The sequence below is a fragment of the Rattus norvegicus genome, chromosome 1 (genome assembly GCF_036323735.1).
Source record: "Rattus norvegicus strain BN/NHsdMcwi chromosome 1, GRCr8, whole genome shotgun sequence".
NCBI lineage: Eukaryota > Metazoa > Chordata > Mammalia > Rodentia > Muridae > Rattus > Rattus norvegicus.
In genome coordinates this window covers 194,438,545-194,456,897 of record NC_086019.1, presented here as the reverse complement: position 1 = coordinate 194,456,897, position 18,353 = coordinate 194,438,545, and the positions used below count along the sequence as shown (strand labels likewise).

Sequence of the window (18,353 nt, the reverse complement as noted above, 5' to 3'; positions counted from 1 at the left end):
TTTATTTAAAAAAAAAATCCTTTCAGCTTTGTTCAGATTTTTGCCTTGTATATGGTGAATTTTTTCCTTCTAATTATTCTATCTTTGGTGTGTTATTTTCTCAAATTCCTTTAGTCACATCTTAATATTTATCCTATATTTATGTATATCCGTTTTCTTTCTGTGCGAAAAGGTTTTACTTCAAAATTTTTACTTATTTTGCTAAAGTTTTTTTAAAAAAAGAATTTTTCAAATCCTTACTATTTATATATCTAGCTTACATTATATTTTTCTTTTTACCTGTTTTTGATACATTTAAAAACTACTTGATTACTTTTGGAGTATACTAAAATTAGGCATAATTTAAAATACTTTGCTCAGTGTTATCTCTCAGTCCTGCTGAGAGGCTGTTGTATTCTCAAAGGGGTGTTTTGATGAGGTTCTTCAAGCAGACTGTATGCAGGCCAGAGTAAACAGTGATTTCAGGCAGCTTCTTTGGTATCATGACATGGCCAGACATCAGTGGAAACACCAGAAAGGATTCTGAAGTAGCAGAAAAGAAACAAAGGGCTAGTTCATCTTTGAGCCAGTCCTGCTTATACTGAATGCCTCAGCTGGACTGTGGGCAGACAGGACCCCTGGAATTCTACAGGACTTTGCCCACAAGAAGGTTTTGGCATTACTGTTACAAAAGCTCCTATAAAAATGTTAATTGCCATTAAACAGAGCTGCGTTAGCAAAATCCTGTGCTACTGAAACCCCTGAGCTTCAAAGGTTCTTGACCAAATAGACCAGCAAATGTTATTTTACTACAGTCTAGCAGCCCAGGGCCTTACATGTGGTTACATATGGTAGTGACTTTTCTATTGCTGGACTGAAAGAAATACAAATGATCTCATCATTACCCACAGCACAGAACGGAATAGTGGATTCTTTTGATTCAGCATCTTTTTTTTAATGTTAACTGTCCAATGGATTAGACATAGTAAAACAAATCACTACAGAGTAATTTTAGTAAGGGATTTTTGATGCCTCCTAGAGGCACTGGGAGGTAAAGAATCTGATACTCATCACAAAATTATGTTTCTAAAATTGTCTCAAGTGAAGACATGTGGCATATTGGAACCAAAAGTAGTTCCCCTGGAGTCCTCTGGTCTAAGCTTCTCATTACACATGAGGAAATCAAGATCAAGGTGGTTGATTCGACTTGCTGAGTGTTTGCATTAACTCACATTTATTTTTATTAACATAAAGGAGCATCTAAAGCAAAGGTGACTCTAGGTAACAGCACTTGTTGCTCTTGTGGTAGAAGACCTGAGTATGATTCCCCAGCATCTGCATCAGGCAGCCTACAGCCATCTGCAACATAGCTGGAAGGGATCAAACGCCATTTCTGACCCCTCAGGTACGCCTGTGCACATGGAACACCCACTCACATATGCATGTACAAAAATAAAGATAAACCTTTAAAAAAGAATTGGAGTTCACATAAATACCATTGTTAGATTTTTGATAATTATATGTTTTTCATTTTGGACTATCCTAAAACACTTCAGTTTTTATTTAGTTTTACATTTATTATTTGTGTGAGTACACATGAATGTCACATGAGAGGGCAGAGAAAACTTGTACAAGCTTGTTCTCTCCTTCCGTCCTGTGGGTTCTGAGTCTAGAACCCAGGTGGTCAGGCATTGTAACAAGTGCCTTTACCCACTGAGCTAACTCCTTTTAAAGTTAAATATTAACTGGGGAAAATCACTCCTTTTAACCATATGCCTATTATTTATTTTTGTCAACTCTGCAATGAAATAAAATGTTTAGGAGTAGTACAAAATTCCTAACCTTAGATTAATTATCAGGAGTCTGTAGTTTTGGAAAAATACTAGTGCCTGAACGAACTTTATCCTGATCTATTAAAGAAGAGTGTTTGCTTCCCTTGTCTATGTGACCCAGTCACTCTCTTTCTTTGCCCACAAACTTACTGCGCTCCTTGCACTGGAAATTATAGTGGGGCTATCTTGGACCTGCCAGAGATATAAATAATGACACAGAGGCTTTTTAGTATTTTTATTCTTAGGCCTTTTGTTAGTCTTTCTCCCGACTAAACTTAACTGGACTTGTCCTGATACCACCAGCTCTATCTCTCCTTCACTCTGGTCAGTCCACAGATCTCCATGTTCCTAGCAAATCTCCTGCTTCTGCCTCTTCTCCCAGTGTCCTCTCTACCCTGAAGTTCCGTGCCCAGCTATTGGCTCTCAGCTCTTTTTACAGCCAATCAGATTGTTTCTAGATCTAGATTGTTTCTAGGCTAGTAAGGACGAGTGAATATTTACAAAATATGAGACCGGGGATGACTCTTAGAAATAACAGTACCAGGATCCTACCAGCATTTGACTCTCCACCAGTACAGAATTAACTACTGATCATACAGAGACACACCTTCATACAGTGTATCCCAACAGGAAATGTTTTCCCTTCTTTCTAAACCAAACTTGTGCCACCATAAAGTCAGTGTTTGTTTCTCTCTTTGTTTCGTTCTTACTTGGCAAAGCTAGAAGAATAATATCTCTGCTTCCAAGAGTTCTTCTCAAGTTCAACTTCTTTATCTGGAGGTCCTTTGAGCCCTGTCTTATAGATATATCTGCTTAGTTCATGTTCATGGAGAACCTACTCTGTCCAAAAGACCATGATAGATGTTAAGGCAAAGAAAGATGGTCAGACAGCTTTCTCCTTGTTCATGTCCAGGATATCTTGTCTATTGTTGTTACTAATGTGCAACTAACTTATTGATTGAAGAGTCAGGATATGTGTGTGTGTGTATGTGTTTGTGTGTATATATATATGTATATATAGTATACATATGCTTTGCATAGGAAAGGCAGATGAGTGTCTATGAAGATAACACTGGGAAGTAAAAGGAAGTAGTGAGGACTGCATACAGAGCAGGCGGTTCTACTGGAAACTTTGGACTTAGGAAAGCTTAGGATTCTTATCTCCAGTGTAGCTTATATTTTATGTGGATTATTTTCACTTCTACATATAATTTATAATTTTTTTTATTTTTGTATTTTTTACTTTTAGATACACCGTGTAGTCCTGGTTGATCCTTAACTTGCCATTTAGACAAACAAACTGGCTATGTTCTCAGAAATTTGAGTTCTGAGAATAAAAGTGTATATCACTATGCCCTGCCTATAATTGATTTTGTTAAGACTAGACTAGTTACTAGAATACACACACACACACACACATATACGTGCGCGTGCGCGCACACACACACACACACACACACACACACACACACACACACATATATTGCATATTGTGCACACACAGTATGTATTACCCTGGTCTTAAGGGTGTAACTTGATACATTTTGACAAGGCAGACATCTCAGTGTCACCTAAAACAAGAAGCAGAGTGTGGCCAGCACATAAGGTTCCCCTAATTACTTGCCATTCCCAAAAATTACCATTGTCTTCTGACCTTATTCTAGTTTAGCCTGGTTTTGTACTTTATGTAAATGAAAGTATGTGTAGTGTTTTAACTGGCCTTTATCCAGACATCGTGTCTGCCTGCTTTATCCCTCTGTTTGTATGTAATGTCGGCTCTCTTCAATAGATGACTGGAGCATTGTATTTAATGAATATATTGCATTTCACATTCCTGTTTTCTCTTTTTAAAAAAAGATTTATTTATTTATTTATTTATTTATTTATTTATTTATTTATTTATTTATTTATTATATATAAGTACACTGTAGCTGTCTGCAGACACCAGAATAGGGCATCTGATCTCATTACAGATGGTTGTGAGCCACCATGTGGTTGCTGGGATTTGAACTCAGGACCTCTGAACGAGCAGTCAGTGCTCTTAACTACTGAGCCATCTCTCCAGCCTGCTGTTCTCTATTTGACTAATACAAGTACAGATGTGAACACTGACTTACATGTCTTTGCTGACCATCTCTGTGTATTGTAGTGAGTATAGACCTAGATTGCCAGATCACAGGGTATGTGTATACTTGCTTGTTTCATAGTGCCTGTTTTCTTAAGACGCTCTTCAAATATATGACCCTACTCCTAGCATCCTCTCAATATATTGACTAATATATAAGGAATAGTGGCATGTTGTAGTTTCGCCTTGCATTTTGCTGTTTATTGTCAGTGTGAGCACCTTGTCATTTGATTGTTGGCCGTTGGTCATGTGTCCAGGTTTTATGACCACTTACTAACAGGGTGACTTGCCAGTTATTTGTATGTATTCTTTATACATCATGGATAACAATCATTTGTTGGATAAATGCTCTATGGTACCGCCATTGACTCATTGCTTGCTTTTATGCATCTTTTAAGGAGAGGAAGTGTAGGAGGATTTTCTCTAGTTATTTGATTGGCTAATAAAGACCTCAAGAAGCCAGTCGCTGGGTAAAGAGGAGGAGGTGAGTTTTCTGGGCGTAAGAGAGGAAGAGGACACAGGAGAAGAAAAAATGGCCCTTTCAATGTAGGTGAGGGAATTGTCAGACCCAGTGGTGGCTTTTGCTACTGGAAGAATTTCAAACATAGAATAGATGATGAGTCTAGGACAATAGATTCTGTGCCTAGCGGTTGATTTTAAAATTAGTATTGTCTGGTGTCTTCCATTCACAACGATTCAGGTGTGTGATGAGAGGTGGAGCCCTGTGGCAGCAGTGGCATTGGCAGATCCAGGTTGCAGTGTGGGTAGTGGTGGTGGGGTAGTTGGTTGAACAAGAGCTGTAAGAGCTGGAGGGACACCTGCCAGAGCATCTTAGCCAAACCAGCCAGAGAAATGGGTGGCAGCAGTCACCGGTCATAGTCTCGGGCCATTGCACCAGGCTAAGAACAGACAGAGACTACTGATGCTGGCACCTAGCCAGAACAAGTGTGTGTGTGTGTGTGTGTGTGTGTTTTTAAATTACACGCTACATAGAATTTCACTATCCCAATGTTTACCAGTTTTCCTTCATGATGAAAGTTGGTACTTTGGTGTCTGTGTTAAGATGTTTTTACCTTTCTGTTGCCATGGAAATGCTTTATGTAGCCTGTTTTTTCCTTTATGTTCTCTTGCTTTCGAATTATGCTTTTAAGAGACCATCAGTGGCCTGCATGTTAAAGCAATGATGATGTTTAAATTTATTGATTTAAGTGTCCATTATATTGTTAGGTGACAGAGTACAACAATATTATTCTCTGATGCCATGTATAGCAAATGTGTGAAAGGTGTGTGCTGATACCTTAATGGACTGCTTGTAAATGAGTATCACTGTCTTTGAAATTGACATCTTTAAGGTATTTTAATATGGAGTAAAGGGACAGCAATCCACTGGGAATGCAGACCGCAGAAAGGAATGGTGCTGCCTGACTTATCCTTCACTCCTCCTGTGGAGTCTGAATGAAGATGGCCCCCATGTGCTCATGTTTGAGTCTTCATCTCCAGTTGGTGACACTGTTTGGGAAGGAATAGGGTATGGCTTTTTTGAAGGTTATGTTGCAAGGAGGGCATTGAGGTTCCCATTGTTTCTCACTCTGCCTCCTGCTTTTGGATCATGATCTGAGCTCTTAGGTGTCCCTGCCTCCATGCCTTTGTTTTGTCGTTGTTGGAACTCTAACCCTCCAAACCATAAGCCTAATTATAGTTAAATGCTTTAGTTTATAAGTTGCCTTGGTCATGGTAAATTGTCACAGCAATAGAAAAAAGTAATTTAAACACTACCCTTAAGTACCTCATTTGTGGTTTTCAGGTTAATGGAAATGAATTAATACAATAGCGAGGTATTCCTTTTATCAATACGATTTTAGTGTGTAGGATAAAAGTTGAAGTTTAGCCATCACACTTGATTTATGTGGTGCCAGGCCTTCATGTGTGCAAGGAGATATTAACAACTGAACTACATCCTGAGTCCCTGGATGTTCTCTAAATACTATAATAAATAAATAGCCAGTAACTCCACACTGAAATTTAATAATTCACTTAATATTTCACTCTTCCCAAGAATCAAGTTGTTTTTGAAAGAGAAATGAATTTTTTTGTGTGAATTTTAAAGATCTACTGTTTTCTTGTGGAGCATCCTTTTAGTCCCTCCTTGTTGGTAGGGATCTTTGGTCAGAGCTGTCTTTGTGACTCCTAGAAGAACCTACGTGTGGGCCGTGGCTGTAGCTTCTGCTTTCATGTAGTATGTTCTCATTCTCAGCCGATAGTGTGGTCCTTGTCACCCTCCCTTTCCTCCTCTTCACCTTTCAAGAGTCATCTCAACTCTGCCTCCTTTGTGAAGCTTTGCTGCCCTTCTGACTGCAGTGTATTGTTCCCATTGCAGTGCATGTTTGACACCAGTGTGGATGGCATTGACTCACGGAATTTCCCCAAAGTCTGTTTCATTAGAGTCTCAGCTCCTGGACAGTTGAGCTCATTAATTGTTGTAGCACTATCCCTGCCTTAAAGTAAGGGTTCAGGGTCGCTTTAGATGTGTAAGTGTAGGTGCTCATGAGTCATTTGGTCACTGGGTCGAAATGCAGCCTGGGTCTGATGTTTGCATTGTTTGGCACTTCTACAGGATATCTTATTTTGGTAATATTAAGGACAAGGTCACTTTGAGAAGAGATAATGAAAACACTGTTGTGTTTGCATTGTCAGAGAGAGGCAAACTGAGCTTCCATTTGTGTTCTTCAGATTTTTCTCAGACATTGTATTTAATTTAACACATTTGTAATTGTCAAACTGTGTTGTATCATTTGAGTTATAATTTATTAAATTATTTTAGAAGTATCTCTTAGTATATTTATACTACTGTTAAAACACAGACAATAGACTGAACACCTGGGACTGACTATCTTGAAAATAGCACATTGCCAGGTATAGTGGCACATGCCTGTCATTCCTGCTTTTAGGAGGTCCAGACAGGAAGATCAGGATAAGGCCATTCTTAGCCACGTATCAGGTTCCAGGACAGCTCATGGAGCCACATGAGATCCTGTCACAAAACAAGAAAGCAGGGTCAGTGAAATGCCTCAGCAGGCTACGGCATTCACGGTAGAAACCTGGTAACCTGAATTTGATGCCAAGAATCCATAGGAAGGTGAAGGAAGAGAACTAGCCTCCCGTGGCATGCCTGTTTCCATTTTTTTTTTGTCTTAAAAATTAAAAACAATATCCAAAACAAGCAAAGGGATTCATTTCTCACATATATGGAGTCTGGGGTGTCTGAGATCCAGGCACAGGTAGTTTCTATGTCTGGTGAGAGCAATTCTCTCTGCTTTTAAGATGGCACCCTGACCTCTATGTCACATAGAAAGGATAGAAGGACACAGGGAACCAATGCTGTGCCTTAAGAGACCTTAGCTAGTTTCCTTCCTTTAAAAAAACACCAGTCCATGTATAAGATGGAGCACCTTTAAAAAGCACTGGTCTCTTCATGAAGATGGGAGTCCTTTCTACTGAATTACTTCTTAAAATTACCTCTTAATACCACCATTCTGAGGAATGAGTTTCAGCATGAATTTTGGAGGGAGACAATTGGACCTCAGCAACATCTAATTATATATGAACCGTTGTAAGTAAAACCCTTAAAATAACAACTAGAATACAGTATAAAGTAACTTTGTGGGGAGTGTGATAATAAACTGTGTAATTGTACAATATACCCTTACATTAACTTTTTTCATGCTCTAACATATGAGAGAAGTGAAGTGAACTGAACAGAGACCCACTGTGCGTCTCTCGTTGTACATGGCATAGTGCTTTTCTTTTGGCAGTGCCCCTAATGTCTACAGATATCTTTGTGGGTCACAGTCGAGATGGTTGAAGAAGTCTGTGCTACTGACTTCTAATGAGATAGAAGTCAGTGGTGCTCCCAAGCTTTCTGTAGTGCACAGGAAAGCCCAAATGACAGTAAAGCCCAAATGTCAGAAGTTCCAGAGTTGAAGGATCTTGTTTAAAGTGTTACTGGTTTGCCATTCAAATCTATAGGCTTTACATTTGTGTTTTCATGAGTAATTTGACTCTTGATATTAAAAAGAAAAAGTAACATACAAATTGATTGGTTTATATTAGAGAAATGTTTTTTTGTATATTGACATGACCCTGTGTATCTAGACACTTATGATGCTAATGCTGTACAAAAAACTTCTTTAGGGGCTTATACATAACCTTTACATTAACTTAAAGGTAGTTAATGTTTCTGTGCAGTGAGATCTGCCAGAAAAATCTAGAGTTGGTAGGGTGTTTTGTTTGTTTGTTTGTTTGATGGCCAGATGTAGCTCTGGCTGCCCTAGAACTCACAATTTGACCAGGCTGGCCTTGAGTCTGTATCTGTCTGCATCAGTCTTGAGGACTTATAAAAGCAGCAATAGCAGCATAAGTAAGTTCTTAAGGGTCTGATTTCTTAGTTTTTAGGAGTCATTGCAGACATAAAAAGAAATTTGATGACTTCACAACAGTCTAGTAGTTCGGACTGCCTTCACTCAGGCAGCAAATGCAGTTCACCTTGTCAGCACACAGCGTATACTGTTGGCCTAGGACAGCATAAGGTTTCACTCGTTTTCAACTTTCTGAATCAGAAATGTCAGGCACAACTTAGATTAAGGAGTATGTCTTTTAATATAGTTAAAATTAAGTTGTTTTAGGGGATGGGGTTAGGTGGCTCAGTGGTCTTTGGAGGACCCAAGTTTGGTTCCCAGCACCCACATAGCAGCTTACAACAATTTGTGACTCTAGTTCCAGGCTTCTGACACTCTTTCTGGCTTCTGTGGGCACCAGGCATGCACATGTTACACATTATATTCCAGGCAAAACATATATACATAAAATAAGATAGATTAAAATTTTAAAAACTTAGTTGTTTTAAAGAAGTGCAAGTTTATGCATGTGTATTTAACTTTCTTGCTTTATGGTGTACCTCTTTTGTCCATAGAGGCCATCCAAGATCCTCAGAGAACAATAGAAACTACAGATAACTCTGAAGTTTTTATTATTTCCTATGCATACATATCTGTGACAGAGTTGCTAATTTGTAATTTAGGTATAAATTTTTTGGGGGGGTGCAGTAAACTTTATTGATGGTATTCAAGAGAGAAGGGAGGGCTCCCTAGGCCCCTCCTGTTATTATGGGGTCTGGGATGGAAATTGGGAGGTACTCAGTGTTGGGGGCTGAGTTGGGATGGGGACTCCTCAGCAACTGAGGGCCTCTCTCTTGCTCTCAGTATGGGCTGGGTGGTCCAGGGTTTCTTACTCCTTGGAGGCCTTGAGGGCCATGAGGTCCACCACCTTGTTGCTGTAGCCGTATTCATTGTCATACCAGGAAATGAGCTTTACAAAGTTGTCATTGAGGGCAATGCCAGCCCCAGCATCAAAGGTGGAAGAGTGGGAGTTGCTGTTGAAGTCGCAGGAGACAAGTCAGTGGAGCCCAGGTTGCCCTTTAGTGTGCCCACAGACGCCTGCTTCACCACCTTCTTGATGTCATCATACTTGGCAGGTTTCTCCAGGCGGCATGTCAGATCCACAACGGATACATTGTGGGTAGGAACACGGAAGGCCATGCCCGTGAGTTTCCCGTTCAGCTCTGGGATGACCTTGCCCACAGCCTTGGCAGCACCAGTGGATGCAAGAATGATGTTCTGGGCTGCCCCACGGCCATCACGCCACAGCTTTCCAGAGGGGCCATCCACAGTCTTCTGAGTGGCAGTGATGGCATGGATTGTGGTCATGAGCCCTTCCACAATGTCAAAGTTGTCATGGATGACCTTGACCAGGGGGGCTAAGCAGTTGGTGGTGCAGGATGAATTGCTGACAATCTTGAGGGAGTTGTCATATTTCTCGTGGTTCACACCCAAAACAACCATGGGGGCATCTGCTGAAGGGGCGGAGATGATGACCCTTTTGACCCCACCCTTCAAGTGAGCCCCAGCCTTCTCCATGGTGGTGAAGACGCCAGTAGACTCCATGACATACTCAGCCCCAGCGTCACCACATTTGATGTTAGCGGGATCTCGCTCCTGGAAGATGGTGATGGGCTTCCTGTTGATGATGAGCTTCCCATTCTCAGCCTTGACTGTGCCGTTGAACTTGCCATGGGTAGAGTCATACTGGAACATGTAGACCATGTAGTTGAGGTCAGTGAAGGGGTCGTTATGGCAACAATCTCCACTTTGTCAGATGCAGAAGAGAAGGCAGCCCTGGTAACCAGGTGCCCAATACGGCCAAATCCGTTCACTCCGACCTTCACCATCTTGTCTATGAGACGAGGCTGGCACTGCATGAGAAGATGAGGCTGTCTCTGGAACAGGGAGGAGCAGAGAGCCTAGGTATAAAATTAACAGGGTGGAAAGATGGCACAGTGGATAAAGTGCTTGCTGGGCAAGCCTGGTAACTTGAGCTTGATCCCTGAAATTCACATAAAGGTGGAGAGACCCGACTCCATGAAGTTGTCCTCTGACCTCCACATGTGTGCTGTGGACCCCACCCCCACCCCCACCAATCATGTATTTACCATGCGCATTCAACACACACACACACACACACACACACACACACACACACACACACACACACACTAACATTCACTAGCACTAAAGTACAAAGATTGTGTCAGCATACTATATAGTAAATGGTATGTAAATGGGTTCTATTAAAAATATCTTACCACACTTTTACCTTTAACATTAGATGGCTTTTCCATGGTGTGTTTGAATTGCCAGCGTCACTTTTGTGCTTAAGGGCCATTATTAAATAAAATGGGGGTTACTTGGTTGCAGCAAATGCTTCTGGGACATTCTTATAACCAGAGACTACTACATAGTAACTAATGGGCAGGTAGCATTGGGTATTCTGTAGGCAGATGGATGATTTTATGCCCCATTAGAGCAAAACAAGATGGCTTGATATTTTATCATGGTATTTAGAATAGCACACAGTTACAAATTTCTTGTGGAGTTTTTTATGTAATTCTTTGGGCCCTTGTTAACCACAGGTAACTGAAATTGTGGAAAGTGAAGCCATGTATAGGTGTGAGCACTGTTGTACAGTGTCCTACCTGGCTTCTGTTATTAGCGTTAGAACCAGCTTTCTTTCTTCCCTCTGTCCTGGCAGGGACTCTGTCATAGCTTAGACCTTCAGATTTAGAGAGGTTTTGTTCTTAACCTCTTCAGCTTTCCTCATATAGCTAGGCCATCTGAAGACAGTGTGGTGACATACTTGTAATCCAGGCACTTGGGAGGTAGCTAATATGCTAGAGCATGAGTCAAGAATTAAAGAGCATCCTCAGCTAGATGGGAAGTTTGAGAACAGTCTGTATGAAACTTTCAGAACAATCAAACCATTAACAAAAGGACAAAACCTTGTGAGAGATTTTTCATACTAAATGATTTGCTTGCTTGTTTTGAGAGTCTTGCTGTGTTGCCCAGTCCTCAACTCCTTGTGTAATCCTGGCTGACCTCCAATTTGCAATCCTTACGTCTTAGTTTTCTGAGTGCTAGCTCTAAAAGTATATACCCACTACATCTAAATTTAATGCATTCAAGTGCCTTGTTGTCAAACTTCTTGTTATCAACAAACTTTGAGTAGCATAATTGTCTTGGCTATGCAGCAGAAAGTTAGAAGTGCTAGTGCTTAGAAGCAAGGTGCCCACAGCAATTTCTGCCAGACCCCTGACTCCTCTCATTTGTGTGTGTCCTGAGACATGTGTTACTTAAAGATGACTTCTGTGGTATGTGGGAATCGTTTTGCTAGAAATCTATATTTTATGTGGTTTTCTTAAATCCAAGTTCCTTTGCTTGTCTTTGAGGGTTCTCTTTTCTTCCTGATTCTTCCCTGTTTGCCTTGAGATGTATCATCACCATCATTACCACCACCATCACCACCACCACCACCACCACCACCACCACCACCACCACCACCACCACCACCACCACCATCATCCAAGTGTGATTCCTTATTCTCTTTCTGCCAGTGCATTGCTGATACTTTTCAGTTACTCCGTAACCCATTTAACTTACTGTACTCCTTCAGTTGTTTTTTTCCCCCTGTGTTACGTTTGCCCTTTTATTCAGACGTATGCTATGTCTACATGTCTTTTTCTGAGGAAAATTGCTATCCCATAGACTCTGCTGAAGAAAATGTTGCCTTTGACTCTAGGTCACCATTCTCAGTACTGTGTGACCCTGACATCTTAACCATTGTTGGTTGGCTGGGAGATGGAGTACGTCACCCAAAGATGGCCAGCTGTTCTAGGGTAGATGAGTCATGCAAGGCTCAGCATTAAAACTTCAGCTCCTGAAGAGGAGATGACTGAAACTGTGAGATCCTCTTCTTTAAAGATAACACTGGGATTGGACTGTGAAGAGGATCCATGGTTACAGTGAGGACATTCAAAAACAGAAAAAAAGCAAGCAAAAAAAAAAAAAAAGCATTAGGTTTTTCTAACCATGCAAAATTGGACATCGTATAAAACTTTTGTTATACGATGTTATACGTCTTTAGAGAGTAAAGACCTTGACTTTATTTTATCTGGTTTTCAAAGAGGCCAGTGAATCAAAAGATAATCAAGAACCTTCGGTGGCAGGGGAAGCAAGAGCTGAGAGTTAGCAGCAGATGAAAACACAGATTGGGACTTCCTGCTGCTGAGGGGACACAAATAACTGCTTGCTAACTTTTGACTATTATTTTGGATCCATGAAGCTTTTGTCTAGCCTGGTTTCCTCTTGCTAGATAGTCTGGAACTCTCTGGGGGCCTGACTCTAGAGCTAATATTTCTGTGCTCGTCTCTATAAGCATAGGTTTATAATAGTGTGTTCTGTTTGCATATTAGTATGAGCTTCTTGAGGGGATCGTGAGTGAATTTGTTTGTGTCCTCAAGCAAAAGGCTATTGGAACAACCTTGTCTACCAGCAGAAGATGTGCTTTAAGGGGAATAGCAGCTAAGGCAGATCTTCTTTTTCCCAGGGTGCTAAGTATCTGTGATCAGTACCACTTGATCTGCCCAATGCTGAGGAAGGAGCTTGGTAAAAATGAAAATTCTGATCTCCTCCTACATATTATGTCACAAAATGGATAGCATACATCCTGCACTTCTGCTCAGACCCATAGGACAAAAGCTGCCTCAGGAAAGATATTCTTGCAGTTATGGGGCATGCCAATTGAACTGCTCTGTAATCTTAGTGCTTTCTTTTACCAGAAATGGTGTTTTTGGGCTTTCAGACTTGGCTGTCTGACAGATATCTTCTCAGAGGGAATGATGAGAGCTTGACTCTAAAAAGCAGTTGCTTTTATTAGACTGGAGGAGGAACTGTCCATAGCTGTGGCTCGAGACTTTACCTTGTGAATGAGCGTTAAAGATGTGGGGAGCTTGTGGAATAGTTTCCACAGTGGTGAAGGACTGTTAGAACACCTGGTTGTCTAGTTGTCAGTGCTAGACAGACTTTCCTCCCATGCTTCACCCACATACCATGTTGTACCAGGCGTTGAGTATTGTTTGTTGCCTAGGTTGAGATCGCTCTCTTTTTTGTTTTCCTCACAATGAGGCTGGTTTTGTTTTGTTGTTTATTTAGTTTGTTTTTGTTTGTTTTTTAAGTTTCTAGAAGCAGGGCCTATTAAAGTGTTCTTATGACAACCTGTTGGGACCATGTGGTACCTACATTGTATTCTGATTATTTGTAAAACATATGCGATAATCCAGGAATCTTCTGCAAAACCAAAGATTATAACAAAGTGTGTTAATTCGTTGATATAAATTTGCTTTAATTTGGTCATTTGAGGGGTGGAAAGATGTCTCAGGAGTAAAGAGCACTGATTGTTCTTCCAGAGGGCCCAGGTTCAATTCTCAGTGCCCACGCGGAACTCCTAATTTCATGGGGGATCTGATGCCTTTTTCTGGCCTCTGTGGGTACCAGATGTGCTTGTGATACTCAGATGTGCATGTAAGTGAAACACTCATTGATGTAAAAATTTAAAAGTTGATACCTTGATAGATTGAATTTTTAAAAGTAACTTGTTTAGAGTAAGTTTTCATTATAAAGGGAGTATAGAGAATGTTTTATTTTCATTTTAACTTAAAAACTATTTTATGTGTATGGGTGTTTTGTCTTCATGTATGTTTGTGTGCCACATGCAGTCAGTGCCTCAGGAAGTCAGAAGAGGGCATCTGATCCTTGGAACTGGAGTTAGATTCAATTGTTATCTCCCATGGGTTCCAAGAACCAAACCCAAGTTCCTCTGGGAGACCAGCCAGTGTTCTTAGCCTCTGAGCCATCTCTCCAGCCTGTGTCTATCTGTAAATGAAGATAATAACCACCCCTCTATAGAGAGTCCTTGGGAAGATGAATGTGGTAGTATGGAGGTAGCAGGCAGGATACTGATCAGTTCACAGTAGCCAGTGGATACTAACTCTGTATTTTTACTAATATAAAGTTATTTAATGATATATATTCACTAACGTTTTGTAACTGTTATAAAACTCCATTGACTGACTCTAGTTTTTAGATTTTTAAATTTGTCTTAGGCTAGACCTCTAGTAGAGACGCTTTGGAAAATGTATGCTTGGCTCTGTCTATGTGGTTCTCTGTGCTGTGGTGTAAGCGCTTCCTGTTGTTTGTGCAGGGATAATGACTGCAGTGCTCAGGGGTCACTCTCTTCTCGCAGAGTAAGAAGCTGGACACAGGCTTAGCATATCTGGGAATAGATCTTAAGATCCATAGCTCACAAACACACAGTCAGATCTGAGGGTTGTTAAGACGACTTTAATAAAGAGTCTCTGAAGATAAAAAGAAGTCAGCAAGCATGGAAGCTGTCAGAAACTATAGGGCTATGTTGGAAACACAGGACAACCTAAATTGGCTCCCACTGGCCAGAATATGTACAGATTGAGCATCAAAAAGGGGCAACTACTGTCGAGTCAAACACATTCAGTGTCTTCAGGCTGTGAGTTCATGCTGATAGAGGAAGCGTTACTAGAATGTGTGCTCACTACCACTCTGAGTGACTTAGAAGCTGTCACCAAAAACCAGATTAGCAGCTGATAGGTCCTTGGCCTGTGTATCAGCAGCTTCTAAACACACTCAACATCCCAAGCTTGGAATCTCTCTGAAAGAAAAAAAAGAAAGCATGGTTACAGGTTCTGTGTAGTGGTAGCTTGTCAGGATTACGCTTTGTCACATCTGGAAGTTGTAGATTTCAGGTTCAATTGTATCCATGCTTTCTCCACAAATTGCTGATGTGATAAGATGATGATTGTGCTGTTTTGATTTCTGCAAACTGTTACCGTATGGAAAGGTGACGATTGGCCTTAAATGATACTTAAAAACCACATATGAAAATATTTAAAATAAAATTTAAAGACCTTTTTTGGTATTTAATGCATATATGATTTTGTAGTAGTTTATATAATAAATAGATAGAATTCTAACGCTTTGGAGACAGTGGTTACGCTGTTCTTACAGTATTTCATACACTACCTGTGCTATCAGGGTTGCTAATTGAGTTTGGATATATGTGTCCAAAGTTGTATAATTATGTACAGTGTTTACTGAAATTTACTAAAATCTAAGACCATTTGGACTTTGTATCACAATTCATTCTTTTACACTTACTTACCTAAAATTCAGTGAAATTGATGATTTGTACATTTTATGAATAAAAATGAGTATATAATTAATAGTTAACTGATCGTTAGGTCATTAGACCAGCCATGCAGTGTCTTTAGGATGTGCTAAATATAGACACTCTACAAAAGCTGGTGTGCTGTTGTCTTCATAAGCTCACAGGATACTGGTGGCATCTAAGGGTATAGAATGTCAGTTCTACCAGGACCCCTGCTGCTGCACAGCTGAGGAAAAGAAGGTTATCCTAACACCTGAATTAGTTAAGTCATTAGTGATGAATTTTCCATCAGGCAGGGGAAAAAAAGAATGATTAGCAAAGATCACACCCCTGGGAGGAATACAAGGTTAAACAGCCAGCTTCTCATTGTCCTCAGCTGTGCAATAAACAGACCTTTATGATTTAAGATTTTAGGGTACTGGGAAACATTTGGTGTTTTTATGTTGTGGAAAAAACAGAATAGTTCCAGTTAGAGATAGTTTACTGACTTTATTAAAGCTATATATTTGCTGGGAACTTTTTAAAAACATTTGCTTGATGTGGGACTTAGAGATTTTTAGAAGAATGTGAAAAAGTAAGAAGCAGGAATCCATTCCTGTGGAGCCATCTCAGGGACCCTGTGAGAAGTGTCCGTAGCTGGCCAGTCTTCATATGCAGAGCAGAAAGCACAGCTAACGTGGGGTGGAGCTGGCTTCCTGCACTTCCGATGTTGTCTGGGGAATATGAGCAGAAGGAGTGCTCTCCGTTTCTAATTTTGGTTTCACTAACAGAATTTTTTGGCTCACTTAATTTTTCTCTTCCCACCTCTTTACCTTTATCAAAACATTACAATGAAACAGATTAATAACTAGGAAAATGAAAGGCCCATCTATTTTAAAAATCCTGTGATGTTCTTTAAGAATATAATTGGACACCATTCATTTTAATAAGTATTTCAGTATGTATTTATTGGAAACTCAGTCTATAATACATTTTTAGGCACAAGAAATGGGAAAACTGATATATTTAGAAAATAATACATTGGGGTTTGGGGAGGAGTAGATGATGTTGGAGGACAAATAGAATATAGACAGAGAACCCCAACATACTGTTGAGTTGTATACTGTACTCTGTAGAAATTCAGGTGATGTTTCCCAGAGGAGTGGCTCCAGCCCCCGTGTCTCACTTAGGCTTCCTTGTTGTTCTGATGGGGTTTTCCTTGGTAGCATTGCCATATTTCATTATAAAGTATAAACCTATGCTTCTGTATAGCAGTTACCATAAATTTTGTCCTTCCCTTTAGATCACAAGGTCATTGAGAACCCAAACTAGCAGAGTTTACCATGGCGTGCACAAGACAACTAGTGTGAACTCTAGTTGTAGGCATTTAACAGTGACCCACCGAGTGCAAAAATGACAAGACAGAACATGGTTTAGCCTGGGTTTGATATTTGTACAGGACTGTTTACAGAACTAAACAGCTGCCATTTTGGGGAGTTCATTTGTGCTTCTTTGCAGAGATTATCCCATCTGGGCTTGTTAAGTGTTTACATCCCTTCTCCGAAGGGCAGGGAGGGGCAGGAGACCCTCACCTAAGAATCTTGTCAACTGTTGTATGCAGCTCTGCCCTAATTGCATGTAGCTTTAAGGAGGGTATGCTCACTAGTTTTATATCAACTTTGACATCTGATAGGAATGAGCCTCAAAAAGTGAGAAAATGCTTTCATAAGCTGTGGGGCATTTTCTTAATTAGTGATTGATGAGGAGAGCCCAGCCCATGTGAGTGGTGCTATTTTTGGGTTGTTGATACGAGGTTCTTTATGAAAGCAGGGTGAGCAGGCCATCATGACCAAACCAGTAAACAGCACTCTTCATGGGCTCCTCACTAGCTCCTGCCTCATGTCTCCTGCTTTGTTTGATTCCAGCCCTAACTTCTTTCAGTGATGGACTGGGATGTGGAAATGTAAGATACATAAGCCCTTTCTTTATGTAACTTTTATGGTCACATTGTTTCATGGCTACAATAAAAACCCTTAACTAGAGCAGAGGGGCTGGAATAAATAGGCAAGGAAAGGCTGGAGAAGGCTGCTGGGGGAGCCCATCCATCTGTGTGATGTCATTATCTTTATTGGGTAAAGACTAATGAAGATGCCTTTTTGAGGCAGTGGGCTGTGTATGTGAGGATCCTTAAGTAACTCCCTCCACTAAGTGACTGCTCACCTATACTCTTTAAGTAACACAGTGGTTTCCCAGAGTGAACTTTGGTAGAATTGAACCTTGGTCTGTTGGGACCTTCTAAGGAGGGGTAGACGTCGTCTCTTTCACTCAGGCAAGGGATTTTGATAATAGTAGTGAAGGCAAAGGAAAGGAAGTCTTCGTAAAGATAAAGTATGCAGTTGTAGTTGAGTTTGACTCTAAAAGGGGAATATCACCCATATTCAGTGGGAGGGCCCCAGAGAGCAGCTAGCCGGCACCCTTTGGAGTGCCCTTGGGCTGGTGTCTTCAGGTGAGAGGCTGGATGGAAAGCTTAACTTCTGTCTGTCATGTGTATTGCTGATTTATATGAGGGTCCTGACTGGAGGTTTGTGGATTCATAAATACCCTGTGGGTGTAGACATGTTCCTGAGGGAGTGTGTGAATTCCTTGAGTGTACATGTAAACAGTCAGGATTACTTTATAGATATCTAGGCAGCTTGTGTTGCGATTAATAAAATGAACTCTTCAGTTTGTGGTGGGCTTTCATCATGTGTAATTTCCTACCATCTCTAGCTAAAGTCACAATTCTCACATAA

At 40.5% G+C, this 18,353-nt stretch overlaps 1 protein-coding gene and 1 pseudogene across 12 annotated transcripts in view; one reads left to right on the top strand and one right to left on the bottom strand.

The window, feature by feature from the left end:
* Positions 1-18,353, top strand: part of Ate1 (arginyltransferase 1) — a 122,442-nt gene that overhangs the window by 57,387 nt on the left and 46,702 nt on the right. The gene's annotated exons all lie outside the window — the stretch shown is intronic.
* On the bottom strand, positions 9,203-10,219 carry LOC108349649 (glyceraldehyde-3-phosphate dehydrogenase pseudogene; annotated as a pseudogene).